This window comes from Pseudomyrmex gracilis, unplaced genomic scaffold (assembly GCF_002006095.1).
Source record: "Pseudomyrmex gracilis isolate BER0280 unplaced genomic scaffold, ASM200609v1 scaffold_4, whole genome shotgun sequence".
In the NCBI taxonomy this organism is placed as follows: Eukaryota; Metazoa; Arthropoda; class Insecta; order Hymenoptera; family Formicidae; genus Pseudomyrmex; species Pseudomyrmex gracilis.
In genome coordinates, this window is record NW_018020588.1 from 792,885 (window position 1) to 811,378 (window position 18,494).

An 18,494-nucleotide genomic window follows, 5' to 3' on the forward strand; every position below is an offset into this window, starting at 1 on the left:
TTTTTATGCAACCGCGTGTAATAGTCGTTTAAAAAACTGAAATTCAAAGTGGAATGTCTTTTAATTCGCATAAGCGCGATCGTGAATAAAATTGCACGCAAACTTTGGGGAGAAAAAGTAGCGCCGCGCTGTTTTTTTTTTTTTTTTTACTGTCGTCATTATCCCTCCCGTTGCTTTAAAGTTTCTCACTAGAGGGAAGGTCTTTCCGTATCTTCGATTCCCTCCTATTCATCATACGGCCCATTAAATTATGTATGCATTGTCCATTTGCATTCGCCTTCGATAATCGTCCGACTCATCTTCATGAACTCTAGCCTTATGTAAACCCAACGACGTTTTTGTATCTTTTGTTGTCAGACAAAGGTGTTGTTTCAGTCATTACTCGCATTTGCGATTCAGCGTTTCTGAACGTCAAAAATTCATAAAATAATGGGGGGAAAAAAAATAAAATAAAATAGGATTTTACGTTTCTCCCTTCTGGTTTCTCTTACACTTTATACTGCGCTCGCGCGGTAAATTGCAAAATGGACCGGGAGCGAAAACTATATTGCCGTCCTTTTTGAGATATCCTATTTCGGGCGTTCGCAGAACTCCGATAATGTCCATTCCCGCGGCACTATCAGTGGCGGTCTCTCCTTTTTGCGCACCGATGATTTAACCGATGACGCGTCCACCAATCGCTACTTGTGCGATAGGTAATTCGGGAGAAAAACAAGGTCCAAAATATAAATAGCGTGTAGCGATCTATCGTAATTAATGTCGATTCGGAAAAAGGAAATGGAAAACGATATCACGTGTCAGTGATTAATGAGCGACTAAGGTCGCAGGTTTTATAAACATTTCGGCTAGTTTTACGTTCTTTTAAACCTATATTTGTTGTATTTTTTTCCTGTTTTTTTTAACACGGACGCGTTTTACATTAAAAGTCCCTCTTGTGTAATTTTTATTTTTATTTTTTACATCATCGGTGTTGATTAATATGTGACACATGTTATTTTTCTTTATGATAAAAATAATACACATCTAAATAATATATATATATCACATATAATTGGAGGAAGTGAACACGGAAATGAGAAAAAATCGCTATTTATATATTATTCGCAAAACTTTATTATTATCTCGTAAAATTTATTATCGTGTTCCTATTTTTGAAATTTATTAAATTTATCGTATTCCTATTTTTACTCAAATTAAAAAGGTTGTACTTTTTCATTTTATTTCTAGTTCCTGGAAATACAAGATACGGTTATTTTTTTCACATATATCATATAGAATCGTATCGTAATTATCATTCGTCACGGCAACAGCGCATTTTACGCTCAATCGCTAGTCAAAGGTACAGCAGCAGGTTTGAATTATGAAAATCGATAGACAGCAAATACACACACGTAGAAATACATATCTACACGTAATGTAAATTAACTAACAGATACAGTCGAAATGCAATAGCTTTGAAACTTGTTCTTTGGTAAATATCGCATTTCTGTTAGCTGCATTTCATGGTATTTTCAGCGTTTCAAATACACATGTACATCTGTAAATTCCTAGAAAACGATTTTACACACGCGAATGATAATTATCTCAATAATATAGAAAAACCATTTAGCGGTGCTATCGAGAACAAATCGATACTCTGATTTTCTCACTGAAGCTTTTGAAATGCTTGAAAATATGAGATTTAAAAAACGTATTTGCACATTTAAGCTCCTATATTGTCAAACCAGCCAAAAGTTATTCAATGAGAGAAGCCTAATGTGCAACAATATACGTCGGCGACATATATTTTTGAACGTGTAAATTATTACACATAGTAATTCGAACTGAATTCAATTGAAAAATTCATATTGAATGCTTGTGTTTTGCATCACATGTATATGAATTAACCATTTTGTTCTCGTATAAAATACATAGTGATCCAACTTAACCTTTAGGATCTTTGTTTTATGAATAAAACACACATTGTTGAGAAAATTTGAATTTTATTGCCACCCTATGTAAGACACGAACTCTTGGCAATTATTTATGGAATACAACATCGGCCAGATGTCCTTCTCGACTCCACTGACATAATACCGTCTTTTTCGCGAAGTTTTCCATAACTTTTTTTCACAATTCCGCTTCTGTTTCAGCAATAATATGTCGAATGTTATTTTTTTTCAGTTCCGGAATTGTTGTTGGCGTAAATCTTTAAATAGTCTCAGAAAAAAAAGTAGCGCGCTATGATTTGTCATGTGTTCGAATGTGTTTGAAGTTGTAAAACAAAAACAAACATTCAAAATTTGACAGATGAAAAATGGCGCACAAATCAAATCTCAAAGGTCAAATTAAATCACCCTATCAATATCAATTAAAATTTTCTCTTCAAAACATGTGTATGTAATTTATTTATTTCTCCGAGTGTCAAAGAGCAACGATCATATTGAATGTTTCGCGGTTGCAACAGTATATGACAAACGTTGTATTGTGTCGTGTGTACATATACGTACGTTATGGACCGCCAGAACTAGTAGTTTACATATTTGAGCACGGCGGGTAATATGTCTGTGTAACTTTATTACTTTCGACGATATCAATGTAAACAGAACCCTGGTGCACTGTAAACACAAATTACTTGGACCGATTGTATCAGATCTCGCGCGATTGACAGATTCAAAAGCGCGCAAATTAATTTCGCGTGATTTGATCAACTTGATCAATCGTCAAGAGAAACGAATGTCACGTCGCGGCAGCGGTACGCGGTATAATTGAATTGGTTATCAATGAAACCCCTAGAAATGAAACAGGATTATATTGCGGGGAATGCCATATGAGCAATTGGTCATATGAGTATTTGCAATCGACAAACAAAGCGTGTTGTTGGGAAAAAAAAATAAAAATATTAAAAGCTTTTGTAACGTAAGATCTCTCGTTGAGAGAAACAGGTTAATTAAAAAGTCAAAATGCACGCGCGGTTATTATAATCGACGGGAAAATATTTGCGTGCTACCTACTAAATGTTGGTTTGATAATTGTATTTGCGAGCACGCGAACGCGCCAAGATATTTTTGTTCAGTAATGTCGATGTGGAATTTATTTAACATTTACGCAAATTCATTCGGTTTAAATTTTACAAATAAAATTACTCATTTAATTTATTTTTTGTTTTACATTTGAAACTGTTTTATACCGATAATACTGTGTAAATAGAGTGTATCTGAAATGTGAAAATATGTAACGATAAAATTGACGTATTAAGTAGTGTAGTCCGTAATGGAATCGTTAATTGCTCTGTCAGGGAAATGACGCAAAAAGATAGACTTCAAATGCTGCCCCATCCTCTTTTTTCTCTCTCTCTTCCTCTCTTTCTCGTCGTCGTCAATGAATAGTATTACCATAATCACACCGTTCGCGTCATTTGTTACGAATAAAACGATCCCTTTCATTGTTTGACAACGAAATAACGCGATGTGTAAAACTTTTATCAGCACGTATAGGTGCACAATATGGCGATAAAATTCAATTATTTTGTTGGGAAAAAGCGCGCATTGTGTGTGCACGCGAATATCAATATACGATAGGTATTTATAACGATAAATGAGATATTACGTATTTATCGCAAAACTGATTTTTACAAATTATCATCGCGCACTGTAGTTCGAAAGTCGAGATAAAAGTCAGACTCTCACGCGATCTCGGACGAGGACTCAAGTTCCTCAAGGAGCTCGCGACTGACGATCTTTTGTGTGGTTCAACAGTCTTTCAAGTATTTCCGCCGGTGGTCAGCCACAGAAGTTAGATCAAGAGGTTTGTTCCAGTTTACATCTCTCCTTCAACTTTGAGACGTTACAAAGAACCGCCCGTAAGTATTCTCCAGTCTCGCAAAAGAGAATTGACGTGTTTTCCAGCGGTCGCAATTTTCGGTTGCGAACACTGTTAGATATTATTCGCGACATAATAGCGCATTATTTATATCTACAGTCTACATAAGATCTTAAGTCGACTTATATTGTTGTTCGAAAGTCTACATATATATATATATAAAATAAAACGGTAACAAAACTTTCACAAATATCATCTCTCTTCATCTTACTTTGATATATAAAACGCTGAATTTTCAAAGTTTAATTAACAAACTAGATTAGATATGTATATCAAAGATATAATATTTTAAGCTTTTCCCTTTTCGAGCGATATTGATCGATGAATTTTGTTTGTTGGTTTTGATATCAATGTGTCTTGAATTCAGGCATTACCGAGGATGACCCCAACGAAAAGATGCCTCTGTCAGAGAGATTTTATATCTACAGTCTGTATAAGATCTTAAGCCAATTTATATTGTTGTTGACAATCCAAAGTAAAACGACTACACAAGAACAATCTCTCCATCTTACTTTGACATAAAATACCGAATTTTCAAAGTTCAATTAACTGGATTAGATATGTAGACCGAAGATATAACATCCGAAGTTCCCCCTTTTCGAGTGATATTGATTTTTGTTGGTTGATTTCAACGTGTCTTGAATTCAGGCATTACCGAGGACGACCCCAACGAAAAGATGTCTGTCAGAGAGATCGATTCGTAAAATATTTCATCTCATGTGCGTAAATTACGTGGAGAAGTAGAAAAATAGAGTGCGATTCGTGTCACGCAGTTTGTTTCCGAAACGGCACGTCAGAAATGGATTTGCAGTGATTCTTCAACGCTCACATATTGTTGAATTCTAACGCGCCAAAAAAAAAAAAAAATCAAGACAATATATACTTTTCTGAGAGTGAATATATTTTTTACACTCTAAAATGCATAAAATCAGCGCGCAAATTACATCGCGATATCAAACGGCGATTAAATAAATGTTTTTTCAACGTTTTATTAACTTCGACATGTGTATATACGAGTGATTTGCAAATCACTTATTTATACAAACCAGAACCATTTTCTGAGTTTTGGTGAAATTTTGTGAATTTCAAGTATTCGATTTAATTATCTGGCCACACAACAGTGAAGAAAGATTAACAAATAAAAACAAGACAGTACAGAATAAACAAATGCGTGAATTTGCGCGTTAAAATGGCGGGTTACTATGCAATTATTTTAACGCGGCAACACCCAATTATCGGAACAGAGAAAATATAAACGGTCAAATAATTGAGTGTTACTTCGCAAATTGCCGCAAATATGTACAGAATGAATTTACTCATCACCACGACGCGATTGGCGTTGCCATTTCGTTGCCTTTCCGATGCCGCATTCTCTCTGTCGCTAACAATCCATTTTTCGACACACACACGTTCGAAACTTGAAATCTCCGCTCACGTAGCAAAAAAAAAAAATATAATTAAAAATATAATTAAAAATATAATCAACGCACGCTAATTAACTTATAATACCACCTTCGTTCTCGAGTTCTTGCCGTTTGCTCACAAAATGTCGCATTAAGGGCGCATTATAAAGGCGCCAAAGCAGCAGCGGGCAAAACACACGACGGGTTTCAGTCGAATTTCGAAAAAATCCTCGTTACATATATGCAAAACTAACATACGCGCTGAATAAATCAAAATTCTAAATTATGCTGCAAAGTAATCGCGCAACGACAATATGCGGAAACAAAATTAAAATACTTTGTCATCTGTATTTGTTAATTTTTGAGTGTATATAACATATAACATTGCAGAGCGGTTATTTATCATCATTTAGCGCAATGTTCGCCTTCTTTTAACTTGCCTAGTCACGTGATGTCATTGCGGTGGGTACGTACGTACGTACCCACCTCGTACATTCGTCACATAACTCGGCGCGCGTTTCTCGCACATTTTTTCACGAAATTAAATTGGCACGTTTCATGGCGATAGGTATAGAATCGAGAGACACACGAGAACAAGCAATTGCAATTTATTTTCTGATCTCTCTGAGATGACAATTAATCATTTTTCGATATGATGTTCTCATGTCAAATTTTCGACATGATGATTTCGAACATGAACTAGTGTCCTAGCTCGCGGCAAATTTACGTCACAAATATGTCAATGTATAAGTTAACATGACGTTTGTCGAAAACGCGTGACGCGTCCGAAATTTTGAGTGTCGAGAATATTATCGCGAGGCGCGGATGTCGCGTGTTTTCCAATTATTCGATCGTTTCGATTTTCCTCGTTGTGATCATCGGACATATCGTCTATTCAGAGTGACGAGCGATCGTATTAGCGCTTAAGTAATTAATCGCATGTTTGTAATCAGCTTTTCTGTTTGAGTTATTATAGCCGATCAAAGGGGGCGAAACTATCTCGTTTTGTTTTCGTATTATTATTAGACCGTCGATCCAAAATGCAAGTGACGCTACCGCTATATCGCGTTAATTAGCGCGTGTATGATTGTAATTAGTTGCGATTTTTTGGCACGACTCGTGAGTCGTCTCTCCGAAACAACAATGCAATTCGTGTGCGACACAACAGGCGAAGTACACAACAGCAGTGAAAAAAAAGTAAGGACGCATGTGACGACGGCGCGACGCATCGATTCTTGTGACCAGATTTTGTTGTTAACACGTACTGTAATTAAAAATGTCACGACAAATTTATTTCGTAAATACGACGGAAGAAATTGCGTGCAAAGTGGTTCTCATTTTCAACCTTGAAGTAGGTGAGAAACGCGATCGAATTACTACCTCGGGATACAATCAGTCTTCGTGTCAATTTTCCGGGTCAAATCCGCAAGGCCGATTTGCAGTCATTTAGTCGGGATGATTGAGTCGTTTTGTTGCGCGACAAACTGATTTTGTCTTATAAAAGAATCACGACTATAAAAGAACACATTTTTTCAAATGAAAATATTTTTGTTTGCACGAAAGTGTTGGTAAGTCCGTTATTATATTAACTCCTTGGCGGCTAAAAATAAACAAAAATTATATCAATAAAGTATATAGAATTTCATTTTGCTTGATATTTGATTAAAATTTGCTCGCTCGTCGCTATAGTTTCACGGATATTTTCCCGTCGCCGACGTAATTATGGCAAGTTAATAAAAGCGGTCGTGTCTTCTTTAATTATTCATTACGAAGTTAGAACAACCAATTTTCAGCTATTGTTCAGTTTACTAATGAAATTTTACAACGACGCGCCGGACGGATATGATAACAAAAAGTAGATTTTGGCGTGATGAAATAAATTTTAAATAAAACTAAAACCTAGGCAGACACATCAAGTTTTTTACGTAACTATAAAACGCTAAGCTACTTACTGTTTGAAAAATTTACACGTTATTTATGTTGTGGGTGTATGTGCGTACGCACACAACATAACACTATAGAATATTTACGTTTATATGTACATATATTTATTGGGAAAGAAAAACTTTATGGTATCGGATATAAAAAAAAATCAAGAAAGAAACCTATTCGTCTTTCAATGTCAATAAAAGACGAATCGTAACTCAGCCTCTGAAGTGGGATCTCAAAAGTCGCCTGTCTGCTGTTCATCTGATCCCACACATGTCTCATATATTTTTATTATTGAATTTCTCACCATCCTATTATCCTCGGAATAGGACGCGCGCGTGTGTGTGAGATATTGTCGAAGCTGCCAAATGCATACACATATATACCGCGCGAAGCTCTCGGATAAGAAGCCACTTTCTTGTGGGGACGGGTTAATGTGCCGTGTAATTAAGGAAACATGTGGCGCGGTCTTACGAGCGAGATAATGTACATGGGTGTTTTAATTGGCTTCTCCGTCTAATATAAAAAAATTACGAATTTTAAAACTCTTACTGTCGTTGATGCTTTTGTTGTTAACACGCGCGTATTAATAATTGCAAATTTTTTCAAATGTGTAATTTTCTTATATTATTTCTCTATCTTAGTCGAGAAAGTGAATTTTTCTTGTCCGATGTTTGACCCGTCTATCTACTTGATCGTCGAGTAAATATCTACTTGACATTTTCCGGTCGTAGAGCATTTCTATATCTATATATAAATACATTCAAGCTGCAGAACAAAGATGTCTAAGAATCGCGAAAAACAAAATAGCTCTCGTGGAATTCCGTGGATTCCCGCGCGCTTGATTATCTCAGGAAAGAAATGCCACTCGCAAGAGAACCGTTAATTTTCTCTACGATTTTAACATTGCGCGCTACTCACTCGCGAAATTGCTATTCACGTAAATCGGCGAGACTATTAATAGACGAATGTCATCCGCCGCGACGCGGATCGCGAAGACTCTCGTTCGCGGTGTTCACCTGCCTAATCACCTCACACATTGATCTCTCGCATCGATGCGCGCTTCTCCGAACTCTTATATATATATGTATATACAATATATCCGGTAACGAAGTTTTCTCACGTACCTTTAATTAACGCATCTCCATATGGGAGTTACATCTTCGGTGGGAAATTTGCGGATGAGTCGTTCGCGCGCACATTTTATCGTGAACGCGATTAAGCGCAACGCGTTTTGAAAATGAAAAAAAGAAGAACTGTTGCGCGCGTATTTGAAATCACTTTAAGCAAAATTCAACATCAGACCGCACAGACTCCCAGCTTGCACTAGGACCATTCGCGTTGCAACTTGATGCGTCACCTGGCACACTCTCAGTATCCAGTCATATCTAATCGCGTGGCCGTTTGCATGATAATACAAAAGTGAATGTGGTTCGGCGTCGCTTCGCTTCACGATGTCAAAGCAGGTCGCAAGTTTATCCATCAACAGCGAGAGCCGAAAGATCCTGATTACTGATTCACTTGTCTTGAAAATTTCAAGAACATTTGTTCGTGAAGATCTTGTACGTCCGAAAATATTGTACATCGATATGAGTCACTCTGTTTTCCCCGAGGGAAGAGTTTACGCGGCGTCTTGATATTGTTCGCAAACACACGCTAATCATCGATTTGTACCACTCGAGTCCACTCGCAGACCATTTCTCGCACACACACATTCACTGTGTATGTGGTGAGTCAAACGATTTCCAAGATTCGAGGGAGAGAAAGAGAAAGAGAGAGAGAGAGAGAAAGAAAGAGAGAGATTGAGATAGGTTTCTATATCTTGATTTGGAGAGCGGTTTATTCCCCAGAAAGCAGTTCTTTGAAGCATCTTCTGAATATTTTTGACTTTATGGAAGAGAACAGTCTCATACGATACGATTCTCTGTTTCCACTTGCAATGTAATCACTGAATACGTGTGATCAAGAAAATGGATAGAAAAAAGAAGTACTAAATATTTCTCCGAAGAATATTTATTAATTAATTTGTTTTTCTCTTTCTTGTCCGTTGCCAGTCGTGTGATCTTTCTTAAAAGCAGGAAGAAAGTCTGTGGCAAGCACGAGATTTTTTTCCTTTTTTTTTTTTTTTGCTCTCGAATAAGATCAATTTTAATATCGGGAAAAGGCGGGTCCCGGTTGAGATTGGCTTTTACGAGTCTCGACTCGACTATTTCTATAATAACGATTCGTTAGTGCGCTTTTTTCTTCGTGAATGAGTCATTTTGTTTCTCTTCAAAAGGAAGAAAAAAATCCAAGCCTTTTGTTTCCGTGTGAATACTCTCGGCGAGTTTCTTCGACCGAGAAGAAAGATCGGATGCTCCTCGCGGAAACATAATAGTTGATTTATTCCTTTTCCCCGGTGTGTATTTCTGTAATAACTGTCTAATAATAATTTCCCGTTTGTGTTTTGCTGTGTTGATGATATTCGCTTTGTGCTTTTACAAACGCGGACGAGAAGTTTTGCCGTCGAGGCAAACGGAAACGAGCGATATGATGTTCACGTCGCTCGATCTCACTGATTCAAGTCTCACTTCTCGTGCGTCACGCGTAATGTAATTATTAATGTAACATACTTGTATTTACTTATTTTTCTCTCGAAAAAATTTCGAACAAAATGAACTCCAATCACTTTTATTGAATGAAACAAATTTATTTAAACGTTTCAAACATATATATTAATCAAATCAGGTAATTTGTTTTAGGGTGTTTTAGTTTAATGATATTTAATATATTCCATTAATAACATTTGCGTAAGATTCAATACGCTGAATATATTGACCCACTACTAAAAGCACACATACAGAGAAATGATAGTATAGCTATCGATCATTAACAGTTCGGATAATCACTCGATATTAATGTCGTTGATATTGGTAACCACTGATTAATAAGTTCGATATTAAGTATCGTTTGTTGGCGGTCAACTATTCCGCTCATTGTTCTCTTGTTAATCATGTTGGATCAATTAACAAACTCGGAGATCCATTTTTTTTTCTTTTGCCTAGAGATCACTGAGTGTGTTAATGATTTTTATCGCAGAGAGATCGTTTGTTAATAATCATCTTGCAGAAATTCCTTAAGTCTTTAATCGCCGACTGTGTTTTTTTTTTATTTTTTTTTATTTTTTATTTCATCAGCACCTTTGAACTCTACGGCACTTGTTCGCGACACTTTTCATTTTTCGTTTTCTCCGGAGATTTTTGGAACTGGACTGGAGATCACGGTGTGATATCACACTCCGGCGTGAAATAAACACGCGGTTCGCGCTCTCGCGGCGCACTAAACGCGTCCAGCTAGGAGAAGAGGTTCCGTGGCGTCGCGACGCATCGCGTCGACGAAAGTGACCCTGGCACTGAACGCCGCCTGCGCATTCTCGTCTGTGTGCCGGCTCTTTTCGTCTCCTCTTCTGTGTTCTTCTTCTCTTCTCGAACTTCAACTTCACGCTCTTTTGCTCGTCTCTTTCTCTCTTTATAAGACTTTGCGACTTGACGTTCGCGCTCATCATCGCGCGCGCACGCATGTACACACACACACACACACACACACACACACGTTTCTTATATCTATTCCCAGCCCCTTGTTCTTTTTTTGCTTCCGAACAATGAAGGACAATGAGTCAAGAAAACCGAGATAAACAATTTTTCATGTACCAGAAGGAAATCGAACCGTACATAGAAAAAAAAAGGGAACTAAAATACAGAAGATATAAAGATAATATTTATATATTATTATAGTTGTTCAAAACGCGCAAAACTTTAGGATTTCATGTTTTTTCTAGGGATTTAATATTTTTTTTTTAGTATTTTTCTGACGTTTTGTATTTTCCTTCGCACGTGTCATTTCGACATGTCCCGGTTTTATGATGGCGAGTTTCGTGTATGTACATCGTATTTTCAGATGTCCCTTTTACGATTGTTGGCCCAATTTCGTGTCTCAGTCTTGTTCTTCCTTTATCTTATTTATATATTGAACAAAACGTGTCGGAACTACCTACCTCGTCTCTTTGATTCTGATTCTTTTCCCTGGATCCCGGCCTTTCCTTGTAAGGAAACGAAAATGTCGCGTAGACAAAACTGTCGCGTGACGCAAAAGAGCAAAAGCTATTTCGACGTTTCTCGCCGCTCGCCTTTTCTCGTTTGGCAAAAATAATCGGCAATCGCTTCAAGGGTCCGTGGTAGCGATTACGTTAATACACGACGCCACTAACCCTCTCGGCTTTAACCTCACGTGTAAATCAAAATAAAGTCCGAGTATTAGATCGGGAAAGCTCTCGGGAGATCTTTATGGTTAACATCACTCGTGATTTACGGTGATGCATTTTTTGAATGATCACGATAAACCACGGTACATGCCATTGGATTAGCAAGCACGCTGCAAAATTGAACGAACGAGAGTTTCATCTAATATTTATAAAATTCCATTTTTCCACATCGCTCGAAATTTTGCACGTAATTATTTATAAAACAGTAAAATCCACTCTTTGATCTGTCTTTTTTTTTCCCTTTACATTCATAAAGCACTCGTTCCTATTTCCGATGTCTGGTGAAGTTTCGTACAAGTATTGTGTACATATCAAAGTTTCGCACAACAATTCTATACATACATACGTAACTAAATTCCGACAAACCCGGTCGCACCGCATTTGCATGTTAAACGAGAAGATGAGGAATAACCCATTGTCGCCAAAAGCGGATGCGAGACATTACTTTAACTACGTCTGAGTATTGCATTTGTGTGCACGCGTATCTCTTAAATCGACGCTTCTTAGAAATAAAATCGTCACGCACCGCGCACATGCATGTTTACAGAGAAGAAGATTTAATGTTCAAATCGCCAATCAGATATCATTGTAATCTCTTTCCGAGAGAAAACCGTTGTCCCGAATACTCAATGTTGCAGTCACAGATCACGTTTATTTGAATTGATTTATTGTGCGAACACACGCACATACGTCGAAATTTAAAAAAAAAAAAATTACGATGAAGTTGATGCGATACATATTTCTCTGATATTCTCAAGCGTCTTGCGTGTGATGAATACCGATCGTATCCCAATGTTTTTTCATAGCTGTGAGAAAAGCTTCGCATTTTTCTACTTGGTTCCCTTTTACATTTTTCTCGAATAAGATCGATATTTTTCACCCGCCAAATTTCCATGAGCACCCCGTATGTCTTTTGTCCACTGCTATTCAATCTTCCGTGAGGAATATCAAGTATAAATTTGAGCTCAAAGTGTTTAGACGGAGATAGCTGGAATAGAAACTGTTGTTTTATTCAAATTTGAGTTTATATACAAATCTCTTATTATTATTTTCCCATAGAAATAATATAAGACGCATTACGTCATATTTATTTCAATCTACTGTAACTGCATTATTATCCATAATAGAATGATGTCATCTTTTATAGTACGGTTAATCTAAAAAAGATAAATCATACGCGTGAGATACATTGCTTGAAATCACACTCGATGTAGTTACAATCGTTCTAACTGTTTATTGTGTTTATTGTGTTAACAGATTAAATTGAACCTCTTGCAGGTACCTCTGATGTAAACTTCGTCAACAGGCATCAGCGTAATCACGTCGTGTGGTATACGTATGTACGTATACTATATGGTTTTGCTGCAATGTTATAGTAACTTACTTTAATGTCAGAGAGAGAGTTAATTTACGAAATCGCAGAAGTTGTCACAGAAGAAGAGAGAGAGAGAGAGAGAGAGAAGAGAATATTACGAGCGTATAAACCGAAGACTAATTATAAGAGATCTTGCGATTTTCTGATATCGTGAAACTCGGATGAATACGAAATCGAGTACAAATTAACGTTATAGATATCACATTGGAAATGCACATAAAATATGAACGTTGAGTTTTGACCGTGTCAGAAGCCGCCGGTCTGCGTAACTGCAGATGACATGACATTGATAGTCGTATATCCTCATTCGAATAAAATATGGTTCAGTATCTTTTTTCTATATTTTTATTCTCATCAACAAAACAAAAAGCTTAACGGAAGATGTCAATCAAAAATATTTTATTTTCGATATATATCTAACACCCGTCATAATGTTTCATAAAAAATAAATAAAAATAAAACACAAGTGTGGTTACGATGGTAAATTTAAATTATTTTTTAACAACCATCTACGTACACACATGCGTACAATAATAAAAAGAAATTACCGAATGTGCGAAAATAGAAATAAGAGACTTATATAATCATTTGTCCTATAATTAATACAGACGAGAAGACTACCGTCAACTATAAATTATTCCGCGCGTTACCCGCTGGTACACATGTCGTTTAAAGCTAATTCGCTCCGAGCTGATCTATTCTTGCGAAGCGGTCGATCGTTGGTCCATTTATTTTTAAGCAGTCTTTCCCTTCGGTTCGACGTCGTCGAACGGAAGAAAGTTACGAACCGGTATTTTTCACGTGAAGTCGAACAAATGCTCTCCCGCCTTTCGGTCTTGGCAAGTGTCGGTGTCTAGGAACGCGCCATGGCAGGCCGTCTCTTTGATAATGTTGCGTAACAGCGATATTTGCGCACGTCCGAACAGAAACTCACGCAGTTTGTTCGTACTTTACGCGAAACATTATTTCACTCAACTGTGCAAACACACACGCGCGCACACATTCGATCAACAAAAAGCGGTCCAACAACCGAATAATATTTTAATAGCGACATTCTGCAACTTAATTATAGAATCGAAATCTAATATATGAAATGCGATTTCAAACTCAACACAATTATTCCGTCCGATGAGCGTCACGTTGATCTAATTAAACTAATGGCTTCTTTCCAATGCAAATTTCATTGCCCTTTAGAGAAACGAGTTTTGTGTTCCAAGGGGAAATTTTGTTCGCGTTCGTATTGAAATCTCATACAAGTGGAATTTTACACAAATCCGCAATGCATCGCGCGAGATACTTTTGCTAATTACTGTGTTCTCTTAATTGTTTTTTTTTTTTTTTTAATTCCTCAGAAATATTCGTCATCAGAATTACATCAAACGCTTTTGAATCAATTTTCTATGGACGAACCAAATTACGAAAACGATCGAGAGTAATGACAACCCGCGTTGAGTGCATTCTGGAGTTGATTTGCAAGATGCGCGCAACGCACCTGGTCGCAATTTTCAGTTTGCGAACAGCGCGTTTTTTTCACGGTACGTCGAGGATTAATCCGCCGCTTTATTAAAACGATCGACGATCGACGTATCCTTTCCTTTTCGTTAACCGTGATTCCGTTAACTTGTGTTTGACCGCGGCAGAGACTTTCGAACGAGAAAAGCCACTCGAGAAGTACAAGAGAAAAACAAGAATTACAAGAAAAAAACTTTTTCGATAAGTCTTCGACGTGGAGCCCGAAGAAATGCTGATGTCTCGTAGCAAATTGAGGGGAAGGAACTCTCGGCACGGCATATATTTCGCGTGAAAATATAATATTAATATTTTGAGATATGTATAAGTTTTCGATATCTTTTAGCCTGACTCAACGTTTTCTTCTTTAAAAAAATCAATATTTTACATCAGACCCGAGAAGGTTATTTGTTTCAATTAACGCGCCGCGCAATATCGCCCGCCTTAATAATGTCGAGCGATCGATGATACGATATCGGTCTAGTTCAGTCATTTGATTTGAGATGTGATTTTACGCATTTTTTTATATTTGATCGCGTCGTCACAGAGAATAGCAAAATAGCCGGAGGATTTTTCGTCGAAAACAAACGTTCCTTCTCGTTTCCATCTCCGAAGTCAATAAATCTTTTTTTTTTTCCCGGGTATATTTTTGAGCACCGTGCGCATGTATACTCACGTGACAATGTAGGATACAGCGACGACACAATCGTTGAAATACGTCGACGGAACGGATCTCTAAAAATATCCTTCGCGGCAAATCAAGTAATTACATACATGAAAGGATTGATCCAATCGAGTTGAGAAACGGGTAAACAACTTCACGAATCGACCGTACAATCCGTATAACTTGCTCGAGCCGCACGGGGTTCGGGTAAAAAGCTGCTGAAGTGCTAAGCGACGGAAACGTGTCGGGGATACACGTTGGAAAATTGGCACGCACATTTGTCGCTGAAACTTTTATTTACCAAGTGGGTCGCGCCGGTGATGGTTACGCTCAGTTTCGTTGCCCCCGCGAAGTGGAACGGTCAGGAAATGAGATCGGATTAGAGTCAGTTGTACGTAATAACGACCGAGTGCGAAACACAGCAGATGGTACTGTTCGCGATGCGAAGAAAACAACGACTATTCCATTCGGAATTGTAGTATAGTCGGTTCGCCACAACGTATTTGCATAATTGCGCGACTTTTGTGTCCCGCTTCTGAACGTCCTACTCCCTTTTCCGAAAACGATATCGGTCGTCATCATCGCCACGACGGTGGAATTGCTCAGAGTTGCGTCTCATCTTGCTGCTAACGATACCGATCAATCTTGAGAAATGAGACCGTGATTTTTTCGCCTGTCTTGTTTCATTTCGCAAGAACGATAATTCTTTGAGAAAAATAACAATAATTTGGTCGAATGTAGCAAAGCAAAAACTAAAAAAACAAAAAACAAATTCAAACGCGTAATTTATCAATGAAGAATTTTTTCTGTTATTTGATATATTTCAAAATTTTACTTTTTTTTTTTTATATTCACGCGAGATACTCTCTCCACGTTTATCCGACCAATCATCAAGGCCGCGTAGTTCCGCGAACGGACAAGGCGTTCGGCGCGAACACTATTCGGCGGTTAAAATTAGCCGAGAAGTTCCTATAGTTGAATCAGAGCTCTGTGGAACAAGATTCGCAAGATTAGCGACAGAGAGAAGCGGCTACTCGTATTTTTAGAGAGTTGGCAGAAACGAAAGCGACAGCTGACCCCCCCGTATGGTTTCCGCGGAGTAGGGTGCGAGTCCAATATCAAAGACGCGTGTCCGGGATACGTCCAATTTATACGGCGTTTACCTACAGCTAAGATGCAAAGCGAAGGAAAAGGCAAAAGCCTTCTTTCTTTTTAACGATCAATTTTTCTTGCCTCTGCTTAATTTGTGCGATTTTTTTCTCAAAGAAATGTCAGTGTTTATCATATTTTTTATGACATATTTCTTAAAACGCGAATCCTTGAAAACAAAATGGAACAAAAATACGAATCAAATTATTTTTGAAATCCGAAAATTATTAAGATCTTTTTCATTTTTAATTCTAAAACTTTGATTGAAATTAATGATCCGCGAGTGTAATGAGATATCCGTGGTGCTTGCTCTTTCTCTCTCTCTCTTTCTTTCTTTCTCTCTCTTTACAGGTTTATCTGAAATGCTTATTCTTTTCTCAAATTCGCTTTCATGTCCGCAACAATATCACACGTATACTCGCAAACTCACCGTCTTTATGTGCGGTTTGCTCTCGAAATCTCACTCTCTTCGAGGCGTTTGTGAAAATTTCACAATTTTCGTGAAAGTAGCGTCTTAATAACATTTATTATTCGAGCTCTGCAAGAAAAACTTCTCGAAGGCGAAAGAGGCATCGCGAACAATTTCCTCGGGGAAATCTCTCGCGTTTTCTACAATTAAATTATCGCGCGATTATCTTTATGTTACGCCGCGTGAGAATTACGATGGCAGTCGCAATAGTTGATTCGTGCAGCAAACGTTCTCGTAAGCGTTAATTTTTACCAGTCTTAAGAAACGCTCGGCATTAACGTGCTTGCGCACAATAAACTCGCAAACAAGCTCAATAACACTTATATCACGATATCGTTCGGTTTTATTGCAAACTGCTTGATAATATTGAGGTAATGCATGAATGAAACAAGATATTTGAGAAGATGCGAGCAAAACCACAAGATGCGTCCGTTGTTTTTGTTGAATACAAAAAAAACTTCAGACGTCTCGATCCTATCGTTTCGGATCTTCATCAGTGTACAAACCGCATGAATATTATTTGTTTTTCTAAACACGCACACACACACATTTAATTAGACAAATGCGATAATAGTAGTTTAATACATACGAAAACTCAATTCAATCATCTTGACGATCTCTCGGTATCGATCGTCGAAAGGTGTCTGATGATACGTCCACATTTAACCCGAGAGTCTTGTACGCAGGATCGTTATACTGTTCTGTTGTTATTGTCGTAACATCTATTTACGACAACGGCGTCAATTAAAGACTGATCTAATTTCATGGCTCGTTGATCGCTAGATTATTCGTCGCTCGCGATAATTAATCACAACTATTCTAATCTCTTTAGGAAGACTTGACTAACTAGATATCTACCGTGTGCACACGAAGAGCACAGACATAATGATAGAGAAAAATAGGAAGAAAAATCGAATAAAAAAGTTTAGATTAGATAAAAGTCTAGATAAAATATATAATCGAATAAGTCTAGATATTTATATTGTATATATATACATGCATATGTATAAAAACTCAAGATTGCTAATTAACAGAAAGCATATCAAGTTAATTAGCGTTTTGTCTTTCCTTCTCTCTTTCTCCTTTACTTCTACTATAATTAAATGGAAGAAATTTAAACATTTTGTTCGATGATGTATTTCAGAATTCGCAAGATATATGCTTTTACATTTTTTACTAGTCTATCGTCTAATTAAGATATCGATAAGGGAATTATTCATGCTAATCAGGAGCATCTGCTTTTCCGCTAAAGTCCTCAGCAGATATTATGTCCGCAGAGCGCTTAACCCCGTTTTATCCATCAATTTGCTCGATTCTAATCCGTCGCAGCTACAATTACGTGATTCAATGTGCTTGTTTCAATCATCGAAACGAACGAATCTTTCTAACGGCAGTCAACGGCATGTGTTTCTGTCATTCTTCATGAACATAAGAAACAATAATAGAACTGAGAGAATATAAGATAGATCTCTCGATATCTTTGACTTAGAGATTTTGCGTAACTATTACACACACATACGCATATGTATGCGCATACATAGGCGCATATAAATATATACGCAAATACATGTATAAATATTCTCAGTTTTCTATTGTAATATAATATTACAATAAAATGTTTATTATTGTATGTATATTGTAGAATACAAAATAATACGTAAACTGTGTAAAAATTACATAAAAACTATATAAACTATATATAAAATAAAATATCATAGATATATTAAAAGAATTTTAAAAAGATATCAAATATACACAGTTTGTCCGGAAAGTTCCCGGACTACGTGAATTAAAAATCGAAAATGAAAGATATGGTTTATTAAACAAGTTTACAC

The 18,494-nt window shown here is 37.1% G+C and overlaps 2 protein-coding genes across 7 annotated transcripts in view; one reads left to right on the forward strand and one right to left on the reverse strand.

The window, feature by feature from the left end:
* LOC109856193 (FMRFamide receptor-like) overlaps positions 1 to 10,517 on the reverse strand; it is a 32,935-nt gene extending 22,418 nt beyond the window's left edge. The window contains exons 1-2 of one of the 3 annotated variants that reach the window (XM_020431214.1): positions 10,373 to 10,517; positions 8,321 to 8,718 (exon numbers count right to left, since the gene is read on the reverse strand). The gene's annotated coding sequence lies outside the window, so the exon portion shown is untranslated. Of the gene's footprint in view, positions 1 to 8,320; positions 9,067 to 10,081 lie in introns of all 3 variants that reach the window. The other 2 variants (XM_020431205.1, XM_020431222.1) reach the window with 2 other exon arrangements.
* The window catches only part of LOC109856176, a 33,121-nt gene that overhangs the window by 4,702 nt on the left and 9,925 nt on the right, over positions 1 to 18,494 (forward strand). Inside the window, exon 1 of one of the 4 annotated variants that reach the window (XM_020431192.1) lies at positions 15,365 to 15,432. The exons of 1 other annotated variant lie outside the window; for it this stretch is intronic. The gene's annotated coding sequence lies outside the window, so the exon portion shown is untranslated. Of the gene's footprint in view, positions 1 to 15,364; positions 15,529 to 18,494 lie in introns of those variants that run through there. 2 more of the 4 variants (XM_020431182.1, XM_020431164.1) reach the window with 2 other exon arrangements.